The sequence below is a fragment of the Mauremys reevesii genome, linkage group 11 (genome assembly GCF_016161935.1).
Source record: "Mauremys reevesii isolate NIE-2019 linkage group 11, ASM1616193v1, whole genome shotgun sequence".
Classification (NCBI taxonomy): Eukaryota; Metazoa; Chordata; order Testudines; family Geoemydidae; genus Mauremys; species Mauremys reevesii.
In genome coordinates this window covers 30,074,093-30,087,437 of record NC_052633.1, presented here as the reverse complement: position 1 = coordinate 30,087,437, position 13,345 = coordinate 30,074,093, and the positions used below count along the sequence as shown (strand labels likewise).

Genomic DNA, 13,345 nt, shown 5'->3' with positions numbered 1-13,345 from the left:
TAAGACACACAACTGGGTTGGGGACACAGCCAGCCTCACCCAGACCCCGTTATCACCCAACACAACAGCAGGTGGCACCACTCACCCAAACTGGGCTACCTGAGTGCAAACAGCAGACACCAGCCAGTTTCCCAGCTCCCCAGGCACGCACCCTCCTCTGGAATATAAACCCAAAATTATACTGTCTTGCACTGCACAGGGATCTCTACAGTGTAAGCTCATTAATATGTCTGCCCCTCCCTCAATGTGGAGAGAAATATGCACAATACACTTGTGTTAAACCAAGCTGAGATTTTCCCCAGACACTTCAGTCAAAGGCACAGTGGTTTAGATTAAAACATAAAACAAGTTTATTAACTACATGTAACGGGGTCATCAACAACCTCTCATGAATGCCCCTTCTCTCTGGCTGATATATCTTCAATCACTGTCTTTTGGGGGGGAGGCACCCACCTCTCACAGGCAGCCCCCTTTGGTTGGTTGCGTGTGATCCTGCTTTTGGTTTTAGTTCTTATATCAGGATGGCACCCATCTCTCGCAAGCATTCCCTGGACTGATGGTTCTCTTGGTGGGTCTTCAGCGACTCAGCCCTCCAACCGAGCTGCATACACTACTCCTCCCTTATGGGATATACAGTCCAAGTTCTTATCTTGGCCCTGGTGTGGGGCCAAAGTGCTAAGGCTTCTCCCAGAGGCACTGCTTTCTTCAACCACCCAGTCGGGGCCCATCCCGGTACCTGTAGCTGGTGGTGTTTCAGCAGGCCTCCCTGGGCTCAGTCTTCCCATCTCGGTACCCTCACTGGCCTGACCAGGTTCTGGGCTCAGTCCCCCCTGGGCTTCAGCCTTCCTGCACTGACCTTCTGCTGGTCCTGCTGCTCTTCCCGCCAGCCAGGCGCCCGGTCTTCAGCAGCCTTCCCTGGGCTTCAGTCCTGTCTGCAGTGAGCACACCAGGGTGAGCTGTCCATGGTACTGCTGATCTTCCAGCCTCCCAAATCTCAACCTCCACGCAACTGTCTTCTTGGCTCTGGCCCTTCTGGCCCCAGATTGGCTGCTCCATCAGCCCCTCTGATTGGCCACTCCTCTGCAGCCACTCTAGGTTTCATGGAGGACTTCTCTCAGCTCTATTCTGCGGCAGAGTGATGCAGGGCCATGAGGAGGGGGCCTCCAGATCTAGTCCACTCTGCCACACGACAAAAGATAGATTATAAGTGATAGCAAAAGATAGATTATAAGTGATACCTAGTAAATAAACAAAACCGCAAACTAAGTCTAAGATACAAGAAAGATTGGATATGAGCAATTTCTCACCCTGACTGATGATACAGGGTTGCAAATTCTCAAGACACAAGCTGCACTTGCTTTTCAGCTTGGGCTCCCCATCCCTGTTCCAAGTCCTTTTCCTTAGGAGCTTCTGTTAGCTGTTGAGTTGTGGGGTAGTGAAGAACAGATGATGTCACACCCTGCCTTCTATAGCTTTTCCATATGGTGGGAATGCTTTGTCCCAAAAAGAGTTCCCAGCCCGGTTTGTGGAAAAATACAGGTACCCAAAATAGAGTCCAGAGTCATGTGATCTGGTCAGATGCCCTTGCAGAGTCATAACAGCCATTACTTACAGGCTGTCTGGAGCTTTCTCAGGAAGGCTCACCAGGTGTGGGAAGAGTTTCTCCTCAGGCCCCTTGTTTTTCTTAATGGCCCATTATCCTGAATAGATCCTTCCCCACCAGCTGTCTAGGCTGGAAGCATTTTGCCTAGTGGGTGTCGCCCAGGTGTAACTACATCTGAAATACAGATACACAGTCAATATTCTTAACTTTAGATACAAAAATGATATATGCATACAATTAAGATAATCATATTCAACGAATCATAACTTGTCCAATGACACCTGACATGACATCTTGTAGAAATTGCATCATAATTATATCATAATCAGACAACTATTAAGAATATGGGGTGCAGTGTCACACAAGGGTCCACCCTATGCTCTCACATGCATCCTAATAGAATGCTATCCCCAAGGGCCTGATGTAGGAATCACTTGATGAAATTCTGAGGCGGGCTGACCAGATGATCCCAATGACTCCTTCTGGCCTTAAAAATCTATGTCTCCGTTAACTATTGTTGCTGTTTTTCGAATAGCAACACACATTACATCTGTGTATATTGCAGATTATGGTAAAGAATTCAAGTTAGGTAATTACTGTAGTAGTAGTAGCAGCACGGATCTACCTCATGGAACTCAGTGGTGGGATTTTCTCTCTCTAAGGCCCAGTTGAAACCCTGGTGAAGTCAAAGCTTCTAATTTATTTTCTTTGCACTAAATGGGGTGTGTGATTCACTTTTGGCCTGATCCAATGTCCTTTGAAGTCAAGGAAAGGTTCCTGTTGACTTTAGTGGCTGTTGGATCAGGTCCTTTATTAGGAGTGCCCTGTCCCAACATGTCCTCAAAATGTGTGCCTAGAGACCACATATATAGGTCCATGGAGTTCTATGTGAAGAATATCACTAATCTGCTATTATTAATTAAAGGAGTATTTTTGTGTTTAAAAAAAGTCTATCTTCAAGAAGCTAATTAAAATATATCGAGTCAGAACCAAGGTGTTTTGGGACTAAATAGAAACAACATCTAGATTAGATAACACATGTAAATAATTTCCCCCTCAAATATTGACTTCCTGTTGATGTAATTCCTAATTCAAATATGCTTACAATCAACAACAACAAAAGCAAAAAAGCAGCAGTAGCAGCTAGAGTTAGCTTGGGTAAGAGGAATGAGTGCTGGGATTGATTTATTTCTATATTTTAAACCTGTCATGCTTTAAAATTATATTTTAATCTTGATATTTAAAAATAATTATGTTGGGAGGGAGAATTTCCACACACTCTGCTGTCACTGTCCACTGGTTGATGTGATTTGCCTTGGTGGGGAGCTATTCTTTTCACAACCTAAGTCTGAAATTGCTATTCACTTTGACAACCTGCTCCTGATTGCACTCCAGATCATGACATTGGTAAGAGAAATGTGCAGAATGAAAATAAGGGCAGAGCTCTCCAATATATGTTGTTTAGCTCAAAGAGATGCAGTCAGACCCCCTCAATATTAGCTGATGTGTTATAGACTTTAAATTTCCTCATAATATTGTCTAGAAGTATTGGCTGATGGAGGTGAATTATGATAAGTTTCAGAAGGTAGTTGTCTGAACCGGGAGATGCTGATTAATTACCTGTAATAATTTTCTATTAAGACAGCTAGGTCCACATGTGCTCAGCAAAAGCAGGAGTATTAGACAATAAATTGTGTAAGTACAATTCAGACTACACAGTATTTGTGGCCATAGCCTTGGTAATAAATTATATTGATTTAAAAAAAAAGATATTTTAAAAAGCAATGATCAAAGTAACTGAAGTGAGCAGGACATGCTAGATGCTGTATGAACGTATGAGGACATAGTCCCTGTCCCAAAAAGTTTGCTATCTAATATTTCAAATATCTAGAGATCTTTCATATGGCATAGCTAAAGGCATATGAAATTGACAGTCCCTGAGTGCATACCTGGAACCAAATTTTGTTCTCATGTATATCCTGCATGTAGTGAAGTAGACTAGCCTCCCTCCTGCCCCATTGCCTCTGCAAGAAGTGCAGAGGCAGGACAGGAAGTAGAAAAGCAGGGCCCTGCAACTCAGTTGAAGCTGGACCAGGGAAGAAGGCAGATGTCTCTCTCAGGGAGCAGAGCTCTCAGCTAAGCCTGTGACTGGTAGCAGGGAGAAAAAGCAAGCCACTATCCCAGGAGCTTGAAGACCCTGAGGAGAGAGTAAAGACTGATTGCCACCACGAGCTGATAGGAAGTAGCCCACAGGAACAAGACGTTGGTCATGTTCTGCTGCTGGGAAGTTATGCAGCAACAGCATGTTTTTCTGCTGACCCTGTGGGGTGATTGCCCATCACTTCTAGGGCCCTAGGCCGTGACCTGGGGGAACAGAGTGGGCCTGGGGTCCCCAACTCTGCACATGGGGCTCAGTGTGTGCTATCCTTTAGGCCAGAAGGCTAGCAATATTGACTGTTTATTTGCTTGGCCCCTGTCCAGGAGGCCTGAGCCATACACTGTTTGTGTTCACCCAAGCCAGGAGGCCTGGGCTACTGGCTGACTAGTTGCTTCTTAATCTTCCTCAGGAGGTTTGAACTGCTATTTGTGTGATTGCACAGCCGTTAAGCCAGGCCTCATGACAAAATGTCTGGTGGGCTTACTGATTCTTCAGTGCCACCAGAGCGGGTGCCCTGGCTATGAAAGGTAGGAAGCTTACACTGCACAACTCCATTGAAATGAATGAGCTTTCATGGAACATAAGCGAGGGCAGAATTAGGTCTGATGCTCAAGGTGTTAATACTGACAATTAGTGACAGAACTTAATTCAAAGTGGACTTTAAGTTTCTCTATGTAGTTTATGACCTCCACATTAAAATACTTTTCAGTCCTACAACAGGACAATTTGCATGCATACCATGTCAGTAAGAGGAGCTCTCCTCTCTCTTTCTCCCACCTACACACTTAGTCTCCTAGTCAGCTGAGTAGTAACCATCCTGTTAGGGCTAGATCTCAAGTGGATAGGTCCCTGAAGGATTCATTAACAATTAGAGAAATGGAGTACAGCACTGCAAAATGTGAATTGTCACAAGTACTTTATAAGAGTTATTCAGCATGTTGTAGCTCCTTCAGGAAATAATAATCCTGTTTTTAAATTCCACTGCAGTTCTCTCCATCTAAACAGTTGCGGGGGCGGGTAGTATTTTTTTTAACAGAAGAGTTGCAATGTAAATCTTTTGCTCTTAGAGAGAGTTTTCCTCATACTTTTTCTTTTAATGGTAACCCTGATAGTTTCTGGATTTTAAATCCAGAAACTTCATGATGACATGCTCCATACCCCGCAAACAACAAGGATGGTAAAATGTTGGCTTTAAATATCTGTTCCCAATTTTATTTAGGTTCTAAAGTCCAGCCATGCTCTAGCACTTCATTGGGGATGATGGTCATGTGGTTAATGGACTGGCTGCCAACTCAGAATAGCGGGGTTCAGTTGCTGGCTCAACTACAGACCTCCTATGTGACCTAGGTTAAATAATTTACCCCATCTATGTCTCCATTCCTAAGTTATTGCCTGTATCTTGTATTTTTCTCTTACCTTTTGTCTGTCTAGAATTTAAGTTCTTCAGGGCAGGGACAGTCTCCCACCAGGTTTATACAGAGCCTTATAAAATGGGCCCTTGTGTCTGAGGCTTCTAAATGCAACTGTCTGACCAAACAGCATGTCCTATGTGGGTGGCACACCAACATACTTGAGCTGGCAAGTGTAGATTTACACCCGTGGCTCTCAACCTTTCCAGACTATGTACCTCATGTCTTGCATACCCCACATTTCACCTCACTTAAAATTACCTGGTTACAAAATCAGGCATAAAAATACAAAAGTGTCACAGCGCACTATTACTGAAAAATTGCTTACTTTCTCATTTTTACCATATAATTACAAAATAAATCAATTGGAATATAAATATTGTACTTTTATTTCAGTGTATAGTATATAGAGCAGTATAAGCAAGTCATTGTCGGTATGAAATTTTAGTTTCTACTGACTTCTCTAGTGCTTTTTATCTAGCTGTAGTGGGTTGGTGGTCGTCCCCCTCCCTCCAGCTCAGAGAGAGGCTATTCCACCTCACTGGGTCACTGTGGGGTCAGCCCATGTGTAGGGCTGGGCGGTAAACAGTCTAGGTAACTAAGGCCCTCAGGCAGGGCCAAACAATAGGCTTTCTGGGTGGGGCAGAGCAACAAGCAGTCTATAGGGCTCTGGCCCCTCAAGCAGGGCAGAGCAACAAGCATGCTTTCACCTGATATCCTGACTCAGGTAGATGTCAGACAAATGCAGGCATCTTGACCTAAGGTGGGTGGGCGGCCACCCCGGAGGGGGAGGGTGGCCACAGGAGGTAGGGAGACCCTGGCCCACCCTATTCCACCAGGTCCCAGCCCAGAGCCCTGCCAGTAGCAGAGAGCTCCACCACTGGGACAGCTCCATCAAAACACACCAACCTGAGCACCGACAGCAAAACCGGACTAAAGTCTGGTTTCCCTGGGCTACTTCCTACCAAGGGAAGGTTCCAGCATCCAGGGGTCCTACATCTCCCTGGAGTATTCAGCTGCTAGCAAACTCAGTGGCCCCTCTCCAAACTCAGTTTCCTCTGGGGGCAGAGTGCTGCCCAGTTAGGTACAGGGCCGGAGGCCTGCAGCTGGCAAGAGTAATTTGTCTCCTCCCCTGGCTTCCCTTCAACTGCATTGGAGGCCCTGCCTCTTATACTTCCTGTGGTGCGTCTCACCTTCTAGCTTGAGGGCCAGGCCTGCCCACTCAGGCACAGAGAGTGATACCTACCTCTGGCCTCACTACAGTGTCTGGCCAGTTCTCTCTGGCTCTCCTGCTAGCTGGAGGTCTCCCTGGCTGTTGTTCCTGCTGTTTGGAGGGCTCTGCTGGCCTGCCCTCTGGAGAGGAGTGAAGAACCCTGCTCCTGCTACCATCCATGAGGTCTTTCCTGGCTGGCTGGCTGGCCACTGCTGCTTGCTGCTGCTTCAAAGCCTGCTGCTGCTGTCAAGGAAGATGAGGACTGATACAGGGCACTATGGAGGAGGTTTTTAGCTGGACTAATTTTTACATCTTGCTCCTCTTGTGGTGCTGTTGTGGGGAGCAGGGGGAGCAAGTGGAGCCCTCCACGAGTCCATCAACTCCCCCCACGACCCCCATTTACCATTGGGATCTGCTCTTTGCCTCTCGACACGGCTGTTTGCTTCGCCCTTTTTCACCACTGGGACTGATTGCAGCAGCAAGCATAGACTGTGTCATGCCAGGGCACCTTCCCCAGCTGCGTTTGGCCAGGAGCTCCCTCATCCTCTGCTTTGCCCACCAGCCTCCTGGCAGCAGTTTGCTTCCTTTCCCTTTGCTGCCTTCCCCGCACCCTCCTTGCTGCCCATTTTGCTTTCCTCCCCTCCTTCCACCTTGGCCTTTATGGTGCAGGCCACACACCCACTTAACTCCAAGTCAATGGACATTTGGGCAGAGCATGTGCTACAGAACCAGGCTCTAGATGGCTAAAACCATAAACTAGTTAAAAAGAACAAAGTCAGATCATACTGTAAAATAAAAGTAAAGCCTCTTCTGATCCAACAATATAAAAAGAGAATTCAGAGTTGTGATTAAAAATCCTTGTCCTTGATTTACCCTTTTGTGTCCTGCAGACACCACAGATTGGTGTGCAGCATTACATACCCTATGGGCTAAACTATTTCTGGGGTCTTTCCTTCCCATTTTTCTTCTTTCACATTTTCATTTCTCTCCAGGCTACTTACCAATTTTTTCTCTCTCTTTTTTGGTTTTCAGTGAGGTGCCCAATGTCATATATTGATTAACATCTGGCAGTCAGCACATCATGACTCTACTGGTCAGCAGAAAACACTCAATGAATCTCTTCTTGGTCTGAATCCCAGATTTTCAAATATGATAGTGTCTCACAGACCTAATGTATTAGAAGTTGGGGAATACAGGAAAAGTAATCTCTTTCAAAAGATTAAAGGTAGAAAAAAAATCTCGGTTAGCAATTTCAGGTTGTTCTGTACATTCCTATATCTTCTAATTCCAATTTTCTCCTCTTTTCCTTCTTTAATCCCCTTGTGGATTTCTTTTCAGTTTCATTTCTCCCACCTTGTTTTCTTAAAAACCCGGCCCTCATATTTTTTGAAAACAAAAGCAAAACTCCTATTGACTAAGGAGCAGGCCCTACTAAAGTCAAGATAGTAAAACATTTCCCCTCTCTCAATCTCTTCAAGGTCCTTTACCAACTAAATCCCTGATCCTGCAAATACTCACACATGTGTAACTTCATGGACATGAATTCAGTGGGACTGCTGGTGTGTTTAAAATTAAGCATGCACATAAGAGCTAGCGGGATTGCAGCAGTATGAAAGGGGGCAGGAGGGTCTGGACTTGGAGGTGAGTATAGCCTTACTTTCTTTTCCCTTCGATGCCTCCCAGTACGTTATTTCAATCATATGACTTTGCACAATTTAATCTGATTGTTGTATTAGTCACTGTACAGAAAAATATGGTCCATCCTCAAAGAGCACACAAATTAATGAAACAAGACTGTACCAGGCAATATGAAAGTGGGGGAAAGGAGGACACGAGTAGTATTAATAAAAAGTTACATGTGCTATCCACATGCATGGTCTTATGGTTCTGAATAATGTGACTGTTTTTTTCTTCTAGAAATGAAGAACGTTTTCCTGAATTCCCTTCAACCTACCATTCAACCAACCTACTGCCCACCATTAGTTCAGAGTGTTGTAGCCACAAAGCCAAAAGTAATTATGGAGAGGAGGTAGTTACGATTGGAACTAGCTTCTATTATACAGCTCAATGTAGTTCCCTCTATCTTCTGGGAAATTTGCATGAAAATTGCCATGTTTACTCATGAAGACAAAGGGGCATGTTTCTGAAACCCTGAAGAAAATTAATTATACTTTTTTTGAGTTATAGGTGGTCATTTTAAAAAAATTACCTAAATTTGAAATTCCAACTTGTCTGTCTATATATTATGTATAAACTATGTCTCTCTAGTTCAAAAACCACATTGTCAAAACCACATAGGTCCTTCAAGCTTTCCATGGTGTTAAATCTCCTCAAAATCTCATGCACTGGCTCTCCTTGAAGAAATTACAGTCAGGTTAAGCAAAGTTAATGGTTAATGATCTTTCGTTCTGAATAGTTTGGGGGCCAATATGGGAGGCAGGATGATCTTGTGGTTAAGAGAAGCCCAGGTCGAGTCAGGCTTTTTGTTTATTATGAAGTATAAAGCTGTACAAAGCCCAAATCGGGCAGAGAATGTTCTGTATCTAATAACCCGACAGAGAAACTAAAAAGGCAAAGTTGGGAAGAGAGGGCCCTAGCATGCCAGCAGTTGGGAGGGGGCACTCAGGTAAGCATGGTGACCTTATGACATTACAACCACAATACAAAAATAAATAAATACCTATCTGTGGCTTGTAAAACACTGCAAGGGGAAATTTTCATTAAAAACCAAAAACAACAAAAGCAAACAACCTTCTGTTGCACTTACTGCTGAGGAGTCATATTTCAGTGGTAAGTAATACCTCTGGCACATAAGAATTCAAAATCAAGTTGAGCACATCACCCAAAAACCTAACAAAACCAATCAGCAATACAATGGGAAAACCACTGATTTAGCACCCAAATGAAAGAGTAGGCACAGCATTGCACACATCTATGGACTTGTCTGCACTAAAGGGAAAAGTCGATCTAAACTATGCAATTTGAGTTATGTGAATAGCGTAACACAAATCAGTGTAGCTTAGATCTACTTACTGCAGGGTCTACACTACATGATGTCAATGAGAGATGCTCTACTCATCTCGATCAGGTGAAGTACAGGTAGAGCAATCAGCAGTCAATTTAGCATAACTGCTGTTGCATTGATCGCCGCAGCGTGGATCCTCCAGTAAGTGTAGACAAGCCCTATATTTCTGTCCCATACCTTTCCTATGGAAAAAAGGCTTTTGAGTCAAAATTACTGTTTGTGTAGTGCTGTGTCCACCTTACCACTTGATTCATTAAAAGCACATGAATTTCCATAGAGTAATCAGCTATTTCCCCCAAACTCTTTTCCCTTCAAGAAAATTCTACTCTGTAGAGGTGGAAATAATGAGATTCAAATGTAATTTACTCCCCCACATTGCACTATTCCTTTTTCTCCTTGTAGGAAGTAACAAGGTAAAGATGTCAGGTTGTTAATGATTTTTCTCCCTCAAGCAGATGCTGCCCCTTGATAGATTTCTGAGGCATTAAGTTAGTAATTTTGAGGCTTCTGCCACTCTCCTGCCCCCACCCCCTCAGACTGTGACATACTTTAAGACTGCTGATAAACAATCACGGTTACTTTGTCATGAGCATAGCTTCCCGTTGACTTATCCTTGATTCTAAGAGACTGTGTGCATTTGTATCCATTTGTGATTAAGATCAGCTAGGAATCTTTAAATGTACCAATAAAATATTGCCATTCCATATATTGTTTGCTTGTTAGTCTACCTGAGTCAGGGAAGTCAATGTGCTAACAAGCCAAGTATAGGATAAGTTTATCGCTAGTATTGCTGACTCCTTTTCTTCCCGCCTCGTGTTTCTAGGTGTGCGGCAAAGAGGTCAGCATTTCAGTAGCTTTTCCGTCAGTTCATTCTTTATCATCCCACTTCTCATCTCAAAGACCTTCAGGGAATCTAGTTTTAGAGTTATCTGACATTCATCAATTGAAGATATAAAAAAAATAATCGCTTTCATTACCTTTCAAGCTGTTAGCTAAACCTCACCTGCTTATTCTACATTACAAAATCTACAGCAATAAAATGATAGACACCCATTTATTTCAGCTGACGTTTGCACTTAAGTTTTTAAAAGGGTTGCACATTCTCTCTTGCAGAAAGAGAGCTCCATGGAGAATTGGAAAAAGAAAAATGACTCCTCATTTATCTTCCTTGGGCTCCAAAGTCCAACAAGAGACACAGCTCTAAACACGGGAACGGCAACACTAAAATGTAATACTTGTCCCAGAGGTGGCTCTGACTGACTCTGCAATAAAAAAAGTTAATTGCTTAAATAGTACATAAATGTATCCTCCAAACATTTGTGATGGGCAAAAGGATGTAGTCTAAAATCTTGCACCAGTGGCCAGGAACAAGCATTAACTATGGTTGAAAATGACTTTCCATTATAAATTCCCCATCCTCGGATCTTTCCAAAACATTCACTTTTGGGGCTAAAATTTTCCAAAATAGGTCTCTGTCTGCAGATGAATGTCTTGGGGAAAGTTGGAGCAAAATCCCATTTGCCGCTTTTGAATTATGTAGAAAAATTGTTTTCACTTAATGTTACAATTGCTGCACATGTTTTTAAAAGGATATTTCAAAGCTGCTGAAGCCTGAACCTAATAAAGTGGCAAAAGAGCCCAGGATGCACTTTGAATAAGTACATGTCTGCCTTGGCATTGTACAAAATTCCCCCTCCCTGCCCACTGCTGTGCTATATCTTGTATTGATATAAATAAAACAAAAGGAGGAAGACAATGTTCCACACTCACTTCATTTATATTGACAATAACATATGCATCCTCACCAGTTTGATCTCCGGATAGCAAACTCATTTATTCTATCTAAAAACAAGACAGGAGTGAATATGAACCAGGAACTGTCCACAGCATAATTAGTAGTATTGACTGACATTTAATTAAAACCAGAATTTGCATTCAATATTCTAGGGGCTTAAAACAGACTTCCGTGAGGCCAAAAATTGGTGTGCTCAGCTGAGACACTTTAAAAAAAACCACAACATAGAAAAGGCAATTGCCCTCTGACAGCACAACTATTTTCTGATGCTAACATAGGCAAGTTACACTCCTTTAGGCATGCTTCACTGAAGAAGTCCCACAAACTAGTTTAATTTACCACTTTTTAAAAAAAACTTTAGTGTCCAAGTTGATCTTAGTAGGAAGCAGCAGCAATGGGGAAATATACACTGTATATTGCGATCTGGCACAGATATGCTGAGTACAATGTACAATAATTAAAACGGGAAATGGAGAAAAATGCCAGATGTGACAGCCTTCTTAAAGCCTGACTATATCTGAATCTTACCAGATTGAGTCCTGGAAATCATTATCCTTCCTTGCAGAGAAAAAGAGAGCCACATACAAATGATAGCTGATGACGCTCTGATTTCTAGTGTTTCTAGCGGTCACTGTAAACCAAGAGATTCCATGTGGTATTGTGACAATGAATGTGAATAATACTGACTCTCCTCTGTGTGCCATTTGATAATGTTCTATTTTTTCCTTGTTTCAGTTATTCTTTATTTCATATGAGAAATAAAGATTTTTTCAAAGACACAAATGGGAGTTAAGTGCCTAAATACCACTGATTTTTTTCCCCTTGGGATTTGGACACAACTCCTTAGACTCCTTGGAAAATTCCACCTAAACATTTCACAAGAAACTGGGAGGCAAAGAATGAAAGACAGATTGTTATTGAGCTACACACAAAAGCCCTGATCCTGCATTGGGATCTTCTAGTACAGATCCCCGACTCTATGCAGGATCCGAGTTAATGTGACTTTGCAGGAGTAAGGGCTAGTGGAGCCCAATGTCAGATCAGTGCCAAAACAGTTTTGAAAGATTAAACTCAACTGGATAATGGAAAGGGATTATATCTTTGTTTGTGAGGGAACTGGGTGTAATAAGAGTTGGGATTCAGGGATATTCTCTTGTCTGTAGTGTAATATACATATCTATGGCACTGTCTAAATCATTTAAATAATTAACTGTCAGAATCTCTTCTGGACCTATTACATTTGCATTTTTCACATTAAGTGATAACACCTTTAGTTTTCAAGATCAACAAATGAAAATGGTGCAAGGTTTGCCTAAGAAAAGATGCCAGGCTTTAGCCAAGCACCTGTAATCCTTTAGCTATTTCACTGTGTCTAGAGTATCCCTTTTAGCACATTTCCTGCTGAAGATGAGAGGCAGGATCATCCAGTGATTAAGACACTGTAACAGTCTGTACCCTTATGTTCACCACTTTTTACAAAACTATGATAAATCTTGTACAAAGTCTGCCTTGTGAGGTATCATTTGAATGTTTGAAATCTGCTGAACATTATTGTCTTGGTAAAATATGTGTGGCGACATTATATGTAAAGTTATAAAATTCTACTGTAAGAACATGTCTCAGTAAAGTCTAAGTCTAAGGAAACAGCTTCAAACCAGTTCCCCAGAGACAAAAGGCTAGCCAGCACTCAGCCAGGTGTCAGCATAATCAAAAGGATTATCACGTGATTAAGCAACCCTTCTTTGGCAGGAAGAAAGGTGTAAGCAAAAAATTTACATCTTGGCAATGGAACACTGTGGGTTCCAATGTAAACAGACTGGCCATCACCTGAATCCCAGCTGGAGATGATTATCAACGAGGAAAAAATATATATATAAAAATGAGGAACAGAGGCCTCAATTCACCTCTCTCCCCTCATCTCTACTCACGGCCTCAACAACATTTGAAAGACAAAGGAAGCATCATTGAACTAGGAGGGGGTCCTGGCTGAAGGTATCTAGCCAGACTGCTGTAGGCATGTGCTGAATTAAATTAGCTTGTTAAATTAAGTATTAGTTTGTGTTTTACATTTTATTTCTTTGTAACCAATTCTGACCTTTATGCCTCATTACTTGTAAACACTTCAAATCTATCTTTTTGTTA

The 13,345-nt window shown here is 42.6% G+C and overlaps 1 long non-coding RNA gene across 1 annotated transcript; it reads right to left on the bottom strand.

The window, feature by feature from the left end:
- Positions 1 to 413: 413 nt before the first annotated feature.
- Positions 414 to 10,329, bottom strand: LOC120375129. The gene is made up of 5 exons (XR_005586449.1): positions 10,137 to 10,329; positions 7,385 to 7,551; positions 1,645 to 1,777; positions 1,308 to 1,417; positions 414 to 1,179 (listed from the first exon to the last, which is right to left on the bottom strand). It is a non-coding gene; the product is annotated as an uncharacterized LOC120375129 (long non-coding RNA).
- Positions 10,330 to 13,345: the final 3,016 nt, after the last annotated feature.